The 19,810-nt window shown below is 40.5% G+C and overlaps 1 protein-coding gene across 1 annotated transcript in view; it reads right to left on the reverse strand.

Moving 5' to 3' along the window:
* The window catches only part of LOC146796659 (somatostatin receptor type 5-like), a 39,350-nt gene extending 21,632 nt beyond the window's left edge, over nt 1-17,718 (reverse strand). The window contains exon 1 of the mRNA XM_085629338.1: nt 17,624-17,718. The gene's annotated coding sequence lies outside the window, so the exon portion shown is untranslated. The remainder of the gene's footprint in view (nt 1-17,623) is intronic.
* Nucleotides 17,719-19,810: the final 2,092 nt, after the last annotated feature.

Raw genomic sequence — 19,810 nt, forward strand, 5'->3', positions numbered from 1 at the left:
TAGAAATCCAACATTTGGGTTTCTCCGAAGAAGGTGTAACATGTGATTTTGTTGTACAGGATTACTAATGCTTGTATGGATCATATTAGCAATAACAATTTCATTTAGAGTAACATTTGAAAATATAGATGAACATACAGTAAACGGATCTGTTAGGGAAAATGCTGATGAAAGTCATTTCACAAAACTGGTAGATAGAACAGAACTTCACAAAGATAAGTCCATAAACGATTTTTCTAATAATGTTTTTTCAAAATTATTGTACGAATATGTGAAAATAATGGAGGTTAGAGACTGTTATGTTTGCATGCAGTTACCTGCATCTGTATCAGAAGGTGTGACTTATCATCACCTTCCTTTGACATATGGGATAACTTGTAGTGTCTTAGCTAGTTTATTTTATAAAACAGGAAATTTAGAATACTATTACACTGATGTAGATAATATTTTCTCACAGATTCCTGTAGTTCATGAACTAAACAAAGTGATTCCTGGCAGAATACTAGGTGAATTTTTCCTGGAAATAAGAGAATTAACTTTAGAAGAAATGTTTAAGAATAACCTTACTTGTAGTTTAAGAAAAGAAGAGAAAACTTTCCTGAACATGGTAGAGGAGAGGAGAGGAGAGTTAAAATGCAAAAGAAGGCGTCTAGAGAAAAGATGGAAACAACATTTTGGGATGTTGGGAAGGAAAATCCTTTAAAGGGAGAAACAAATCCAGCAATGGCTTTAGATTGGCCCTAGAAAGGAAAGTTAGTAGAGATAATACTGTATATGATAATTATTTTGTAGGTGCAAGTGAATGCCATGACTTATATAAAATCATCCGGTATTCCCTGGAATATATTACATCTGTGGGAACAGAGCTTACCGGACCACTACTACGGGACATGTTGCCTAGGCCTGGTCTTTCCAAAAATATTTCATGTGGAAAGGGGAGATGACGGTTTGCACGAAATAGGTAGATGACTAACACGTAGAAGGAGGGAAAGTTGGTCAGAAATTATAGGTGATATCTTTGGATCACTGATACCAGCAGTCGGAATATCTCTGAATGCACATAAAATTAGAAAATTGTCTACAGTTGTGGATCATTTATCAACAAGCACAGCTGGAGGGTTCTTGATGGTAAATACCAAAATGGTTGCCATGAGAGCGATGATTATGCAAAATCGACTTGCTCTTGATATTATATTAGCCAAAGAGGGAGGAGTCTCTGGAATGCTGAAAGTACAACATTGTTGTACTTATATTCCTGACGAAAGTCAGAATTTAAAGAAATATATTAAGAATATCACTGATTTGCATGAAGAAATTGTTCCACTGGAGGTTGAAGGTGTATGGGAGAAACTTGGTAAGGGTTTTTCCACTATTAAGAATTTATTAACAAAACACGTAGCTCCTTTGTGGGAAAAATACTGATACCTGTGACCTTTGTGATTGTTTTAGTGTTAATATTAAGATTGGGATGTGTGTGCATAAAAAGAAGAAAATTACCAAATAAGATAAAAAGAGAAAACAAGAAAAGGAAAGAGAAGGAAATAAGAGAAAGAGAGATAAAAGAAAAAGAATTAGAAGAGTTGCAAGATAATGTATACAAGAAAACAAAAGAGAACAGTATGGAGAACACTATGATTTAACCTAAGAAATACTGGGACTGAATAAAACCATTTCTGTAGAGAAATTTAGAAAATTTAGTGATTAGTGGTAATGTTTAAAATCACCAAAGGGGGAATTGATGGAGCAGGTAAACAACATTTTGTATACCTCCTCTAAACTACATGAAATTAGTTACATAATCATTCTAAATCTAACTTGCACTAACTGGTTTGCAGTGAAATTTTACTAATCAACTTTTACACCTTGATAAACACGAGATACACGTGGTACTAAAATGCTAATTGCATGGCAGAATAATTAATTAATTAATTATGGTACGCAAACTAACCTTAGATTGTGGTGAAATAGAAAATTGCATGTTTTATGTTGCTTTGTGATTGTTTGTACTTCCAAGACTACAAAATGGTGAGTATTATCGCTTTAAATGTTGCTACAGCTAGGGAAATACTAATATATATTGGGATTAGTGTGGGTTTAAACATTAGAATCTCCATTTCTATATTTTAATTACTGTTATGTTTGTTTTTGCGTAAGTTGGCATTCGGGCCTACTTGGCCGCTGTACCCAAGATGGAGTCTCTACTGAAAACGCCACCATGTGAGCGCGATGGTTTCTGCGCAGAAGTGGATGGCTATGGAGATCTCCAAATGACCCCAGATCTGTGACACCATGTTCCAAGGAAAGGATATGTACGTCTTTGCCTGCCAACTGACGATGGTGTGAGAACAGTGGAAGGGAAAATACAGAACCTGTGGAGAAATGTCTTCTCTTCCTCTAAATGTTACATTCGCAACTTTTGCCTGGGAGCAAAGGGAATATTATACAATTTGCGCCTTCCTATGCCAAGTCTGATGGAGAACCAGTTTACCCTGGGAAACTTTAGAAAACTTTCAGATAACCCCAAACTGTCCAATCAGAACATTTCTCTACCCCTAAATTGTTGCATGTTAGAATGAAGTAATATGGAAAAAGGGTATAAAAGCCCTCATCCGCCAAAGGGGGGTATTCATCGGGTTGATCTTTCATGGCGTTGGGTCTGCATTGAGCTGGTGACGATTTCCATGGTTTGCCTTGGGTTTCTTTGGTTTTCGGGAAGTTATTTCATCTGACGGTTTGATCTTTGCTGTGGGTCGGACAGCTTATCCCGCAGTTTGTTACAGAGAATGCGGATAACTCTCTGTTTGCTCAGAAAGTCGCCAACGCTTGCTAATTGGTAATTAATTATCTGCGCTTTCTAAATTCATTCTTTTTACTAAATGTCTGTTTTCTCTTTGAAAATAAAACTGAATTTATATTATGAACTGTAGTGCATAAATGCTAATGCAGAGAAAAATTATTATTTGATAAACAAAATGTAATTAATAAGAAATGAGTTTGTGGTTCTTTAATTGATTACAGAAAATAATCAAATGTTTCCTAGGCTTTAATTGGGATTTAGCTGGTTCTAATTCACCATCAACCAGTCCAACTAAATGGTCCATCGACCAAGTGGTGGAGTGCCTTGATGTTAAGGTCAGGATTCTGTAGGTGCATATGTATAAAATGTATATAATGTAAAGAAAATTAATCCTGATAGGTAATAAGGTACCCACATGTCCAGCGCTTTTTCTCCTATGTACGGATTCTAATGAGAAGAGTGCGTGTTGGTGTTATGGGTCCCACCAATGAATGAGTGTATGGATGAGTTGTTGTGATTACAAATCTGTGACATAGGGAGAATATGTAAATTTTGCCCCTTGCGCTGCATCACTTGCATGACATTACTTTCCTCTCAAAACTCTTTTAAAATAATTGGACGTGGATACAGAGGGAATGGAACTGTCAGATGTTGTAAACTTCTGGGGAAGGGACATACATATGTTTATAGTACAATCCTGCCCTAAAATGTCTCTCCAAATTGATAATTCAGTGCCCCGAGAAATCAGTCATGTTTTTAATCATTCAAATAACCTTTCGCATCTGAATCACTATCACAGTTCCCTTAATGGAGACTACTGCAGATGATACACATGGGAAATTATTCTGAAGTATACTCCCAGGTAAAAGCTTGACCCTATCAATCTGCCTCAACCTGGCATCTTGCATTTGACCTCATCCTTCACCAACCCCTACTAATCTTCTCTGGTGAAGCACTTCTCTCCCTGCATATGTTGCCATTTCACTCTATATGTGACTTTCTATCAGAACTGTATGCAATTAATCAAACGTGCTAACTACTACCAAGCCTAATACCCTCTAAATTGATGAGGAGTACTAAACAATACTAATTTGTTCACAACAACTTGAAAGAGACAAGTCACATCGACATCTACCTATGGATACGGGTTTCTAAAACATCACATACTCAACATTATCTCTCAAAGTCTTCACAAGGTGTTGTCACATAAACTCCTTTCATTTTATACAATTCTTTTCCCTCAGGACTTATCCTTTTTGTTCTTCTTCTTTTTTTCACATACAGCCTTGAGAAAGCCCTTGCCAAAATCGTGCCAAAGGGGCGAAACACGTGTTGGCTGTTCTTGCTCACTTTTGTCACGAATAAAGAATTCTTTGGATTTACCAAGCGACTGGATATTCCTTATTACAGAGAGAGGGAAACTGACTCACTACTACAAGGATTTATGATTTTTTAAGGCCATAGAGGTCCAGTGCCTTGAGTCTTTTCCCTCGAGAACACAATAACGAACTCACCTAAATTCAGCAATACTCTCCAGGACCTGGGATCCCTGGGCCTCAGTACTCCCAATCATACTCAATAAGGATTCCACTATCCCTGGAGCGCTAGATACTCATTGACTGCCAAACCTCCTAATAAATAGATACTTTGTCCAATTGTAGATACTCACTACCTCGCACCAAGTAAAGAAAATCTGAAGGAAAAATGGCAACCTATGACAATAGGAGAGAAAGAAGGAACATTAGACTTGAAGAAATCTTTGACCCATTAGGAACTAACACAACACGAGCAACGAATACACTCAATACACAATCTGCAAAAAGTACCTTCCAAGCACTGGAAAAAGCAGTTAAAAAAGAAACATCTAAATGGTGGGAAGGAGCGTCACTCAAGAAATACCTAGAACATAACTTGATACCTAGAGGTCTGAGAATCTTAATATTTCCACCAATAGAAACAACATTACCTGAAAAACTACAACTCTGGGAAGACAATCTTAGAACGGCATCCAACAACATGTTGAGACAATTAATAGATATTGCCCAGGAAGAATATGATAAATACAAACTGGAAGTGGATACACTGTCCAAAACTATTGAAGAAGCCAATTGGGGTGACATTACAGTCAAAAATTATGCCATCCTGAACAAAGTCCTTGATGATTTTGAGGAAGACATTATCCAAAGGAAGAACCGCAAATTCCGACGAGACATGACAGATTATCAACAAGGTAGAGTCTACACCTTTGCAAAAAAGTATGACAACATTACTCCTCCTACTACCACGACTCATGTAAGCAGCTCTTCTGAAATGATACCATCATCTGATGCAGAATCTATAGAACAACCAGAAGAGTTGAGAAATACGAGACCACATGTAAATTTTCACGAGGAAGTACGCTGACATCGTCTAGGAAATGCACAAGACAATCGAACCCGACTACCAAATATACAAACTACAAAACCCAGTATATTGGGAGTGCAAACACGGGCACGAAGCAAAGAACTGATAAAGTCGGGACCACCAGAACAGAAGTAACACCATGCAACTTAGTGGTCAATCTCTCAAACAAGACCCTGACCCCAATCCACCATCAAATATTAAATAAGGGCCTATCGTTCTGTCCCACATCTAGTTGGGACCTGGTACAGACCCAAGTGGATCTATACAAATTCACTCGGAGATTGAAACTACACTCTTTCTTCTCAGATGGAACTCAACAACAGAGACAAACAGGTCACCCCAACATCACAAGTCATCTTTCAGCTAAGGACCTAGAAGACATCAACTTACTAACTCACTTGTCCACGGATGCCCCAACAGATGATCTAGAATCTCTTACCACTACGGCAGAAGAATTGGATATAGATATCTTTTACTGCAAAAATACAACACTCAGGGGCAAATCACAATTCACGCCAATTCTACCAGCTGGCAACTCAATAGACACCTTCTTCTCGGCAGTGAACAACGACCTGGTATCTGAACATCACAAATATCTGGGTAAACAAAAATATCTCACACATAACATAACGCGGAAAGAAAAACATGCACTATTGGAACTCAAAAATGACCCATCACTAATCATCAAGGAAGCAGACAAAGGAGGCAACATTGTCATCCTCAATACATCTGATTATCTTCAAGAAGCCGAACGCCAATTGGAAGACCGCGTCTGCTACACCAAACTCACCAATAACCCAACTAAAGAAATACAAAACAAACTGCTGTGCCTACTGAACAAATGGCATGACAATGGCCTCCTTACATCAGCAGAAAAACAACTCCTCTTTATAGAGACCCCTGTAACTCCGACTCTATATCTTCTGCCGAAAGTCCACAAACCAGGTACACCTCCGAAAGGAAGACCCATTATTGCAGGTATCGATTCTATATGCTCCAGGATTGGGGCATATATCGATGAAGAACTACAGCCGTTCATGAGAGACCTTCCCTCTTTCATTCGTAACACCAAGGATGTACTACAGAAGCTTAATATTATCACATGGCAACCGGACTATCTTCTCTCAACTATTGATGTTGTCAGTCTATATACGTCAATCCGACATCCTGATGGTATAGCGGCAGTAAGGAAATGCCTGTTAGGAAGATCTGTACACTTCACCGCGAGAAATAACATGATTTTGGAATTCCTGGAATTTTGTTTATACAATAACTTTTTCCTATTCAATGGAACCTATTACCTACAGACCCAAGGCACGGCGATGGGGGCAAAATTTGCTCCACCGTATGCCTGTATCTTCATGGGAGAAGTAGAGCGCCACTGGATCTGGAATGACAACAAACCAAACTACTCTGAGAACATAGTAATGTGGGGGAAGATACATCGATGACATGCTTTTAATATGGCAAGGATCTGAAGAACATCTACTCAACTTCATCAGAACTCTGACACCAAATCAATGGGATATCAATGTCACCTTTACCATATCCAAAAGCGAAATAGAGTTCCTGGACTTAAAAATATCTGTTGAAGACAACCTCTTACTAACACAGTTTCACCGTAAGCCCACGGCCGCTAACTCCATTCTACATGCGACCAGCAGTCATCCTCAACATACTATCAAAAATATACCATCAGGAGAGTTTCGTAGGGCCAGAATCAATTGCAGCTCAGACCAAGGATTTGAAACACACTCAAGAGACATTACATCAAGACTCGCCCAACGAGGATATAATAGTTGTTCCCTCAGAAATATCCAACAACAAGTCTCCAACCTGGACAGAAACAATCTCCTCCAAAACAGGAAAAAGAAGGAGACGGAACCCATCATACGTTTTCTCACTCCTTTTCACAATGGTCATCACCACATACGCAAAGTGCTAAAAAAAAATTGGAATTTACTAACACTTAACCCAACAGTCAGATCCGCAGTAAAAGACCAACCTCAACTCAGCTTCAAGAGAAGCAAAAACCTAAGAGACTCACTATGTTCATCATTTTTTGAACCCAAACAAAAAACGGCATCTTTCTTACAGAGACCACATGGATTCTATACTTGTTCCAACTGCTCGATATGTAAATTAGGTCAATCAAAACTACAACATACAACGATAAATGGACATACTATCGTTATCAATGACTTCATCAACTGTGAGAGCACCTTTGTGACCTACCTTATCACATGTCCGTGTGGGCAACACTACATAGGGAGCACAACTTGCCCACTCAAAAAACGAATACAGGAACACTACCGCAACATTCATAAAACAGACGATAGACAACCCCTAGTTGAACATTTCAAATTGTACCATGAACACAATCGGAACTTTGTCTTCTGTGGTCTAGAAAAGATCCGACAACACGACAGAGGAGGCAATCTGGAACAACGTTTGAGACAGAAGGAAAGTTCCTATATAATCCGTTGTGGGACCGTAGAGGCTGGTCTCAATAAAGATCAAGAGTGGCACCATTGGCTGTAAGACACATCAATCTATATTTCTGGGCACCAAATAGAAGATGTACCCCGAAGGTCGAAGAGCACTACCATCTAACCTTGCCACATCATAGTGCTACTGAAAAGACAAAAATGGACGTTGGACTGTTTCAGATATCATGCTTATGACATTTATGTGTATATATATAATTCTGTTTAAATCCCAGACGAATATTCTCCTACTTTTCCTTTCTTCTAGCTTGTTCTACGAACTGAAAGCCATAATATTTTCTAATTCCTCCTGACTGGCCCTACAATCAATTCCGCAATCTAAGTGAGCAATCAGCTCCATATCTTTCTAAAAGTTTCTTCCCACCTAAGAACGTGTAAATTACATATTTTCAATCCAATAAGGATGCGTATCCAAAAAATTATAGGAGTAAACTTAACCCTCTGCACACGCATTAATTGTCCCTAATACATATAGACCATATGCCAATAATTTACCTAATTTTACACTGCTCCGTGGCCATTTCAAGATGGCGCCGGTGGCTCTAACAAACTACTAGTATTAAGAAATAAGATTATCAATGGAAGTCTCGTCAGCCCGCTGCCTCACCCCCATATTAAGAGGGTGAGAGGATCAATAAATAGAAAGCGGTATAACCAATCAAATAATCCCCCTCATTCGGTCGCTCGAATAATCGAAACATGGATGAAGAGAAACCAACCCAATTAAATGTAGTACTTGCAGCTTTCAACACTTATGACCACACTACAAGATGGCGCTGACCAACTAAGCAACTCCTTACAGCCGGTCGCGCTAATCTAAAAGCGAAGTGGGGAAATGAGTAATTAATAATGGAACAAAATAGATGTAATCCCTATCTCTCTGATGTCAACACATAAATCACACCTTAGTTATAGACCCTGTTTTTACAAATACGACAACACTACAAGATGGCGCCGTAATAACTTTGCCTAACGCAAAAGACACGTGACTGGCCGCACCAACCCCTTTAAGATGGCCGCGGACCAGAACGCGATTATATCGCGCCGAAGAATACCCGTGACGGCAATCCCTTCGTGACCCTGATCCTCAAGCCCAACAGTAAGTAATTAGCTTCTAGGAAATGTTTCTCTAAAAAAAAAAAAAAAAAAAAGCATGGTTTACGACTGGGTCCCCTGATCGCTTTGCAACTCTCCCCATGGGCTCACACCATGATACTTAAACGCGCTGTTTCACTCTCCACAACCGGAGAATAAACGTAAAAACTCCATATCTAAAATATCCGCTGTTGGGCTCAGGGAATTTTACTACTAGAACAAACTTAAGAGGTGTGATTAGTAATGCGAATACGATCGTCACAATGCTTATGCATAGCTTAATATTAGACCACCAAATACCGGGCGGTCCCTTGTATAGATTGGTCTCTATGAAAAATAACTTCTCCTTTTCATTTCTTCTTACTATGTCCACTTTTTCATAGTCTGCTATTACACATATATATATTGTTTTGTGCAGAGGCTGGTATACCTGTATTGTACAGTAACCTTTGAAATAATGAAGAAATAATGAAGAAGTAATGAAAGATTTGAGATGATACACATGGGAAATTATTCTGAAGTATACTCCCAGGTAAAAGCTTGACCCTATCAATCTGCCTCAACCTGGCATCTTGCATTTGACCTCATACCTCACCAACCCCTACTAATCTTCTCTGGTGAAGCACTTCTCTCCCTGCATATGTTGCCATTTCACTCTATATGTGACTTTCTATCAGAACTGTATGCAATTAATCAAACGTGCTAACTACTACCAAGCCTAATACCCTCTAAATTGATGAGGAGTACTAAACAATACTAATTTGTTCACAACAACTTGAAAGAGACAAGTCACATCGACATCTACCTATGGATACGGGTTTCTAAAACATCACATACTCAACCTTATCTCTCAAAGTCTTCACAGGGTGTTGTCACATAAACTCCTTTCATTTTATACAATTCTTTTCCCTCAGGACTTATCCTTTTTGTTCTTCTTCTTTTTTTCACGTACAGCCTTGAGAAAGCCCTGGCCAAAATCGTGCCAAAGGGGCGAAACACGTGTTGGCTGTTCTTGCTCACTTTTGTCACGAATAAAGAATTCTTTGGATTTACCAAGCGACTGGATATTCCTTATTACAGAGAGAGGGAAACTGACTCACTACTACAAGGATTTATGATTTTTTAAGGCCATAGAGGTCCAGTGCCTTGAGTCTTTTCCCTCAAGAACACAATAACGAACTCACCTAAATTCAGCAATACTCTCCAGGACCTGGGATCCCTGGGCCTCAGTACTCCCAATCACTACTGCAGATGACCAGCTTAGACCACTGACAAATAGAAAAGGGGGTTTCTGCCACTCTAGGAAGGTACGTTTCTTGCAGTAAGTATAAATTCAGCTTTTATTCGTCCAGGAGTTATAATATGGCAAACCATTTCAGTATAGTGTTCACCCTATTTACATTACATGAAAATACCTTCAGTTTCCTGAACAAAATATCACTTGTAAGCTATCCAGCCATAGACTCTTTTTTTCTCCTCCCAGCCATCCCCACTGCCTCACACCAGTGCCCCAAACATCTCCCAGTCCGACTGCAATCGAAGAAGCAACTGTGTTTGACCAGATTATACCGTCCCCCACAACCTGGTATATCAGGTGCATAGTTAAGAACCTGCAATGACAATATGCTGCCAGAATATCCTCACACCACTCCAAACAAGCAGAATGGGCCAGAACTTACTCTACCATAAAATTGCAATATACAATATCAGCTTCTCTTTTCTCTCCCATGCCCCCCACCCATTTCTCTCTTTAGTGCACACATATTTCCCCTCCATTTACTCACTTCCAACTAGCTTAACTCTGCATGTTCATTTAGTAGATCTAGAACAACATTTTCTCAACAATTCTTGCAACTCCATTGGCTCTGAAAAATGTGTAAAACTGCCCTCTCATGTTCACTGTCAGCTGGCTCATAGAAACTATTTTTGCAGGGGTATACTGCAATCTTTTGTTGGCCTTGAAGAAAAATCAGGAATGATAGCACAGGAGAAGTTGCTATCTGTCATGTCTCGCTAACAATTCCCTGCAACTTCTCTCTTAGCATAAATACTGAGGCTAAGGGCAGTGCTTGGTTTGAGCCGGTGGTTTCCCGTGCACAGCACCAGCACTTAATTATCTGCATCGGCACTTTTGACATGGTTATTATTCCAATATACATTAACAATGACTAATACCTGCCACCTAAGCCATTCTTATAGTTTTTCGGGCATGGGACATGTCACACTTGTAGGAGTGTGATGGTTAGTAGTTACGTTAGTACTGTCAATGGCGGCGCAGGCACAGGCAGTGGGTGGTACAAGCTGCAGTGGCCTCCCGATGAGGGCCCTGGCACTTATATCTTAACAAATTAAGCCCTGGCTAAAGGCCAATGATGGAGGACAGCCTCTCCGTCACTGCAGCTGAGAGGAAACACCCTGTATGTGCTGCACCATCAAGTCCCATGCTGCTGTGGCTGATGAACCATTTGGTTTTGTGTTGAAATTCCCTCATGAGCGACACTTGTTACATTGCGAACCGTTACACTGGTAGTCTTTATATTGTGGCCATTACATTAGGAGTACCATTGGTACTCTACATCTGAAGTATTTAACTTCACAGGAAAGGTGACAAGTATAGTCTTATACTAGACAGTAGCAGACACTTAAGTTATAGTTATGTCAAGGTTTCCATAGGAAGAGGGTTTTTTGTTCTGCAAATAAACTTTGGCTCTGATGAATCGTCACAAAAATTTCCAATAAAAGTTCATCGACCTCAGATCCTTCCTGGAAAGCTTTACACTAATTTGCCAAGAAAACCTAAATGTTGATTTCCTGTGTCAATTCCCATTGGAAGCTTAGTGCCCTGTTGCAGAAGTAAAAACTGAACGGACTTACGCTAAATTTGGCAAAAAGTTCATTTTTGGGTGCAAATCCATTTTCGCTGTTTGGTGGTGGCTAATGCTATGGTTAGGACAGAGTTTCCATAGGAAGAGCGTTTTTGTTTTGCTAATAACTTTGGTGCTGTTTGACAAATGTTTATAAAACTTTTTTTAAAAAGGTTTAGTCACCTCAGTTCCTTCTAGGAATGTTTTGGGGTGATCCATCAAGCGGGGGCAGAGAAAAAGACGGGATCTCAAAACATTATTGGCTGAATGGAATTTCACCAAATTTGGCAGAAAGTTAGATCATTACCCAGAAAGAATGTTTTTTATTGTTTGGTTTAAATCGGTTCAGTTCTTGAGAAATTTGTGTTTAAAGATGTGCTCAGGGTGGTGATGAAGGGGTTAAAAAAGTAGGTATATCTGGACGATTGTTTCCGCATGACGTCTCATGGAACTCCGGCGGCACCGTAAATTAAATAAAAAACATAATGGTTTCTGATTGGCTGACAGAGCTTTTTCTCCCATTGGCTATTTCGTCATTCCACTGGACCGAATGATTTGTTTGGCTGGATGCAACTTGAAGGAAAATGTTGTGGCTGACATTACAGGGCACGGAGACTCAGTCCCATGTCCTGAACTAGTGAAAAAATAAGATATATGGGGTCAGGATAGGAAACCCCTGACCATTCGACATTCAACCAGAGAGTCCAACCCAGGGACTAATAAATGAGACAAAAATCATACGGTGGGTACCGTGATATTCCCTCAGGACATATGGCAGCTCTCCTGTGAAGTCCAGCAGTATACCACAGTGATGTACCGCTTCCACTGTCCTACAGTACCATGGAGGTGGCACTTGGTCAAGGTAAAGAAGGAGTAGCACACAACAGCAAAAAAATTAAAAATAAAATAAACATACTCAAGGGGTAGCGTCAGTAGGGGATTGGTGGCGGTGGGTGCTGGACCTGGCCAGAGCCCAAGCCGTGTCTCCAACCCTACGCAGCGCATGGCCTATGGCATGCTCGATGGCGGGCTGACAGCCAGAGAGGGATTTGGCACAGAGCCGTGCCGCAGACCAGGCCCTATATTCAACCTCACGCATGCTTGGCTGAAGGCCATTATCAGTGGGGTTTGGCAGCCCATGGTGGGTTAGCCACTCACGGGGAGTTGGTCACAGGGACTAGCCAGAGGTTACGCACTGGGGCCAACCCACCGCTTGCAGGATAATCGGCTGATTAGAATCAAAAGCAACTGAAAAAAAAAAGTTTAAAACAACGTGATAGATAGGTTAGTTTATAGGGTAATATATTTTTTTAATACAAGGTAAGATCTTATTATCATAGCTAACTATAACATTACTTTAACCTTTGTTTTTTTCAGTGAATATCTATATAGTTAAGGTTAGGTAAGGACTCTTAAAAATTAACTTATCTGTGTAATAAAAGTCTGTGATGTAAAATACTGTAAACCTCTCTGCAATGGAAAGACTCCTGATGTAAGAAGCTGCGATGTCAAATATTCAAGACTGACCTGCGATGGAATGACTCCTGATGTTATTACCGCAGTGTAATGGCTCACGATGTAATTCCCACAATGGGTCGATGAAACACTTCCCCTCATTCAAGATGGATGCTGTGACGTGCCGTTGAAACTATGGGTTCCACTTATAATCAAAGCATTTTGATTAGTGATCCTGTGTTCATGGCTGACCGCCTCTCCTCTGTCCCAGCGACACTGGCACTGCTTCTCCACTTAACGTGGGTCGATGATGGAGCCCAAGAAGGCCAGCCTCATTTTACGGGTCATTTCACAAAATGCTCAGTACTAGAATTTAAAATTGAACAGCACACCCAAGAGCATCATTCCATATTAAATTCACATATTGTCTCCTGCAGCAGGCATCTGCTGTGCTTCCAGCCAAATATACAGCATAAATTCACATGTTCGTACATCCTTAGATTACCGTACAAGGAGACATCAGCATCTACAAAGGTGATCACTGAAGACTATTTACCCTGACAGGGAGCTCACAATGCAGAGCTGCAGTAAATCTCTTGGCCGAGACCAGTCTTAAAGTGAAATGAGTTTTAATGTAGCAGCCATTGGCAAAGCCAATAAGAATGGCTTGAATTTTCATTGATTAGCAAACTTATTGACTTTGCCGATGTTTATTTCAGCGATATTGCGGCTAAAGTCAAGGGGGGTTGACAGGCAAATTATGAAGTTATGAATTTTCTTTTAAAATGTATACAAAATCATGTCGCGATTGAGCATTGTAAGCTAAACTCTTTCACACATACAAAGCACAGAACCGAAGAGTGAATGAGCGAAAATGCTGGAATGCCCTGTGCCAATCCATCACATGCCCTTCAAAGAGATGTTGATTCATGCCGAGCTAATGGGCAAAATGCCAAACTGGCAACTCCGGTTGAGTAATTCCTAATTGTTACCACTACATCAAGTCGCTGCAGATAGGGTTATTTTTTAGATCGAGCTGTATAGTTATAGGGGAAAAAACCAAAGGGTTTTATTCTGAATGTACACAAATGTTAACTGAAACGAACAAACACCAAGGAACACCAGTACCGATTTCGAAGCACAGCTTCAGTACACTGTGACTCCCTAGGTAGCATCCGGAAACATTAGAAACGAATACTAATTGGTCAACAGGAATTTCCAACCGAGTTCGAAAATGCAGCCGACCCTTCCTGTCAGAACATAAAACAAGCATTTGCAATGCAACAGGTCTCGCATTTACGTGAGTTTGAGCTGTTGGCATTGTAAATGACAATGCCTTTTATTTATGTTTTGGTTTTGGAACATAAATAAAACACATTGTCATTTACAATGCCAACAGCTTAAACTTGCGTAAATGCGAGACCTATTGTATTGCAAAAGCTTGTGCATTGAGTATCGTCGGGTAGTGCAAACTCGTGTTCTCACTGTAAGTGGAGTGAAAGTGGCCTTTGGTTGTTGAGATTTGAATGTTAAAAACATAGTTGTGTTGCTCCTCATCAGCCGGGCTAGAACACATAGCTGAGTTAGTTACAATGTTATTATTTCTTGTGTTTATGAACCTGGGGTTCAAATGGCAGAAAATGACCAGCAACTGGCAGGTAGGTATTCACCCTTTTAGCATACATTGCTTAGTATGTGCACAACGGAATCCATGAAGTCGTCTAGAGCTAATAATGTCACGAGAGGCCGGCGGTCACCGAGTTAACAGCGCCTTTAATGCAGGGGCGTCCTACGTAGTAAGTACGTGAGTGGCAGGTACATGTCTTATTTTCAGAATGTCTAGGTATGATTCATTTTCAAACAATTAATTTAAATGATGTCAGTTCCACTCAATAGTCAGACCATCTCATAGTATTGGATTTGTAAATGAATACCAGCACATAAAACAGTGCAGATTTTTGTTTCCATGTAACGTGTTCAGCAAAGTCAGGGCATTCCAAGCAACAGTCCAATCCCCTGCAAATAACTATAAGCAGGCAATAGCTGGTGACTCCAATAATTACTGTATTTAATGCATAGTGTTCAAAAAGCAGAGAAGCTTAATTTGGGTCAGCGGTTTCCGGTGCGCGGCACTGGCAGATAATTGTCAGCACTGGCTCTAGTGACAGCCCAGCACATGGTGAGGTTGTCTTTTTTAATTCTGAGGTGAGCACATCATCTGTGTCTATTATGTGAACATACACTGGGCATGAATAATACCAGCCTCTCATGCAGTTATTATAGCTTTGGAAAGCTGGAAATCTCTGAATTGTTAAACTTGTAGGATATTGCTGCTTAGGTGTTATGTTGGTACTGTCAATGGCAGTGCTGTCGGGTTTGCGTGGTGCGGGGTGCAGTAGCCTTCTAAGAAGAGCCCTGGCAGTTATTTTTTTTTTTACAAATCAAGCAAATAGAATGTTTCCAATATTAATTATTAAGGGGTACTGTGCTTCATTTCCTAGGTGGCACAATTCATCACTGGGGAATGGAGCCAGACAGGAGCTGTAACTGAAATGTAGAAGCCCTGGAATGTCCGTGTTATTGAACCCTCTCATTAACCTTCTCCGGGCCGTGACATATCCACAATTATGAATGCTGCTGCTTTCGAACTGTGATTTGTAGGCCAGTGGCACATTTTGGTTACAACCTACTTCCAAATAAATACATTTTTGCCTGCTTACACCAAATAACCCCTGGCTTTTATGCTCGCATGCCCCTGCATGTACACTGCGGGGTTTCTTAGCATGCGATTCTTTGGGGGCCAGTTCTCAGAGAATCTTCTTCAGCTAAAAGCCTCAGTACAAACTCCACATTCGACGTGGTAAGATCTCTCTAGATAATCCACGTAAAACAAGCCGAAAATATGCTCTTAAGATAAACGTGCCATGCGTGACTAGCTGAACATTTTCACAACCCCCATGTTTAATAGCATACCTAAAGTGTGTTCACAAGATCTAAGTTTATGATCATGTTGAACATCTCCTTATAAATTGAACATGCACTCACATGCTATAAGTCCCTGAAAAAAAAACGCCGAAAATGTACGCTCTATTAATAACCAGCACTGAAAGTGCATGCTGAACATTAGGGTTTACAAGATCACCAAGTGTTACGGGAAAGCGCTAAAAGGTCAAATAATTGCTACAGTGGGGATACGTAGTAGAAGAACATACTATGATGAGACATATGTTCAAAGATTAACACGTAAGGGCATGTCGAAAAGCTGTTTAATTTACAGCAGACACATGCATCTGTTCACAACTTCCACATGCAATGACATGCTTGGAACAAGCAACAAGGTTGGGGTATTAGAGGAGGGGGGCGTTAATGAGCACAAAGGAGACAGGGCGGGAGTTAAAAGCAGAGACGTGAGAGGAGGAAGGGAGGGACTGGACTCAGGTAAACAACCAGCGGAGGGTTGGAGGTGGTGCTAGATCGGACGGCCTGGGGAAAATGCGATCACATACATATAGTACATTGCCTATACCACTGCGAACCTCTAGCAGATGTGTCTGCGCGCACACAACCAAAGCTTTCAGCCAGGATTTAACAGCGCAGGCACTTCTGTAAAGTGCTCCTGTAAATAATAATTGAGCATTGAAGTTCACGCGCTCCCACAGCCGAGGCAGTGTTAATTCTTACACGAAGTTTACTTTGACAGCATTGTACTTTAAAGACCCAGCAGCAGTACAAGGAAAGAGGGGAAGGCACCTCCAAAACTGCTGGTAACATTTGGCGTTGATCTTTAAATGCACAGCAAATGTAAGGAGATAAGGCATGATTTACAAGCGTCGTAGGCACAACCTAAACAAGCGCGCACTGAAGCTGACGGAGTGGGAGGGGGAGTGGGGGCGGGCACGCAGGCTGCCAAATGGTGCGATAAATCACGGCTAAAGTGAAAGCAAACAAGTGGTTGCAGGACTCCAAATGGTGCGCGCGCCCGGACGGGTCACATGCACTGTAGTTGGAGGCCTGCAAAGCCACTGTTTGCACTTCCAAAACGCGCTTACTATAAGTCTCGCCAGAGCAGCGCTAAAGCGCTGGTCAGGCGAGACCTAAAAAACCACTCCCGGAAAGTATAACCACTGCACAGAATTAATTCCATATGCAGTAAAAGTACAACCTTACACCCATGCTCTTCCTGCGACACTGACACATGAAAGTGCCACCATGGAGGCAGATCTCCAGAGACAAGAGGGGGGGATTAAAATGCAAAGCCGGCTGCAAACTGTTAGCCCTGCAAGTGACACTAAACATGTTGCATTATTAAATTACCATGCCCTTACTTTTACTAACTTGACAAAATCATCTCACACCTTGTGAAAGAACAGGTCACTCCCAAGAGGGAGGGAGACCAGGCCACTAGAAGTAAAAAAAGCTTAGAAAGGGAAATAAGAGCAAACGTTCAAACCCAACATTCGATGCAATCCACAATAATGTAAGGAAAAGGAGCCATAAGTTACCGGCTGCTGCTTTCTCCAGCCTCCAGGACTGTGGATGGCAGACCTCCACTTGGTGCGTTACTCCTAACTTGGTTTGTACGTGTCCTCAAGCCGCGAATCTCTGCGTGTCTGAATGTTCCGCTCGAAGTTCCCTTGTTTTTGTAATCAAAATTACAAGATTGCTCATTCTCCAGTTGTTCGCCTCACTTGGAATGCTCGCTTGGTCTTGTACAATACTCTCGTTGTTCTGGGAACATGTTCCACAGAGGCTCTCTTGGTGCCTCAGCCACTCTTGTTTGTCCAAGTGCCTGGCTTCCATCCTTCTCTGCTTCTCGGCCAATGATGAGAAGGAGGGGTACTCCTCTTGTTGTTAGTTGTGTTGTTATTTATGATTTGTGAAGCACCCAATAAAGCTGGCATGGCTTCTTAGCGCTCTATTTTGCCAGTCATAACTGCAGAAGTAGAATTGTACCCCAATATTTAGGATACCCCAGAAATTCGGATTACATAGGATTTACCTCAAACGGTCCCCCCCTACCCCTTACCCCCTTGGGTTGATCTTGCACAAAAGGCACCCTTCCAAGCATAAATTTAGGAGAGTAATAATCATCAGTAACTGGGACCACTCAATAAATTAGTTCTTCTAGATCAGGAGAAAAGTTAAAGGGTTTTATTACAAAAATCTAAAAAATTAGGAGGTTAAGAGTAAATTCCATGAAGACTTAAATGCAGAATTATACAGATTGGTCAAAAATAAGAAATCATTTAAATCTCAATGAGCGGAAAAAACATACAGACATTGGGCATCATCACTAGTAGAAAAAGAAGGCCTTAGGGTGGTCTAACCAGGTCTAAACCTTACATTTTTTATGCGCATAGTTCACCCCTAGGGTAGGCCCTGAATAGCCCATAGGGCAGGGTGCAGTGTATTTAAAAAGTTAGCCATATACTTTTTACTTTTACATTTCCTGGCAGTGAAAATTTTTTACATTTGTTTTTCACTGCTATAAGGCCTACCTTTTCCATAGGATAACATTAGGTTACCTTATTACATGTAATAAGTGACAGCTTTCAATTGGGACAAAGTAGAAATGGTGAGTTTGCTGTCTAAATAATTATAATCTAAAACCCTCTTTAATGGTAACGTTGGATTTTAAGTCACATTACTGTGTAAATAAGTGCTATGTAATACCCTCTCAAATAGTAAAATCAGATTTTAAGTCACAATTTTGAAAATGCCACAATTTATTTTTTGACACTTTATTTTGATATTTGACGCTCAGTCGCACAGCACTCGTGGTGATAGGAATCTTCAATCTACTTGACAGTTCTATTTCTATAATTTTCTTTGTTTTTCATTCTTGACATTCTGACACTTTCACTGCCACATTCTTAAAACAAGGCACTAGTCCTGCCGAATTTATGAGCCTTAATTGTTAACTCCATAATGCTTATATAAGTTGTGTATTTAGACAGGTTTAACAATTGTGTACACTGCTGTTATTTATGTTTTGTAGATTCCCCTGACGAAGGGCTTTGCGTTTTCAGCCCGAAATGCATTGGGAAATTGTGAAATTGCGACCATTTATTTGAAAATGTGATCATTACAGTGGGATTTTGCTGTAACAAAGCTATGAATCTCGACCTTTTGTGACAGTAAAGAAAGAACTGTTTCACAATCAACAAACGACTGTTTTGGATTTCATTTGATTCACTGATAAATGTTTTGGTTCATTGATAACAGTGAGATATACGTGTTATATGTGATTGAATAATCTTTGAAATACGTACACTGGATAGTGTATTTTAGTAGTGCACTAGGTATCCCCAGACACACCTCTGGTCATCTATAGTACGTTTGTATCTAGTGGTCCGCAGAGCCACTCATCCTGGTGCACACATAACCTTAAAAGTTAATTTGAAAATGTAAAGCAACGATATATGGTTTGAACTAGAGGACTTTCTTGAGTGCATCACAGCTGTTTTTCTCACAATTAGAAAGTTGGCATTTTCTTGCCCTTCTAGCCATTTGGTGCTTGCAGTCTACTTCCTGGGTCACGTGGATAGGTGTAGCTGACAGTTGTTTTTTGTGTATTTCTCCCAGACAGTGAGACAAAGGGGGAATAGGTGTTGGCAGGATGGACCATCTCTGACTTGATGGGGGGAGGAACTGTCACTTACCACACCTGCAGATCACAAAGGCTCTGC

The sequence above is a fragment of the Triturus cristatus genome, chromosome 10, assembly GCF_964204655.1.
Source record: "Triturus cristatus chromosome 10, aTriCri1.1, whole genome shotgun sequence".
NCBI lineage: Eukaryota > Metazoa > Chordata > Amphibia > Caudata > Salamandridae > Triturus > Triturus cristatus.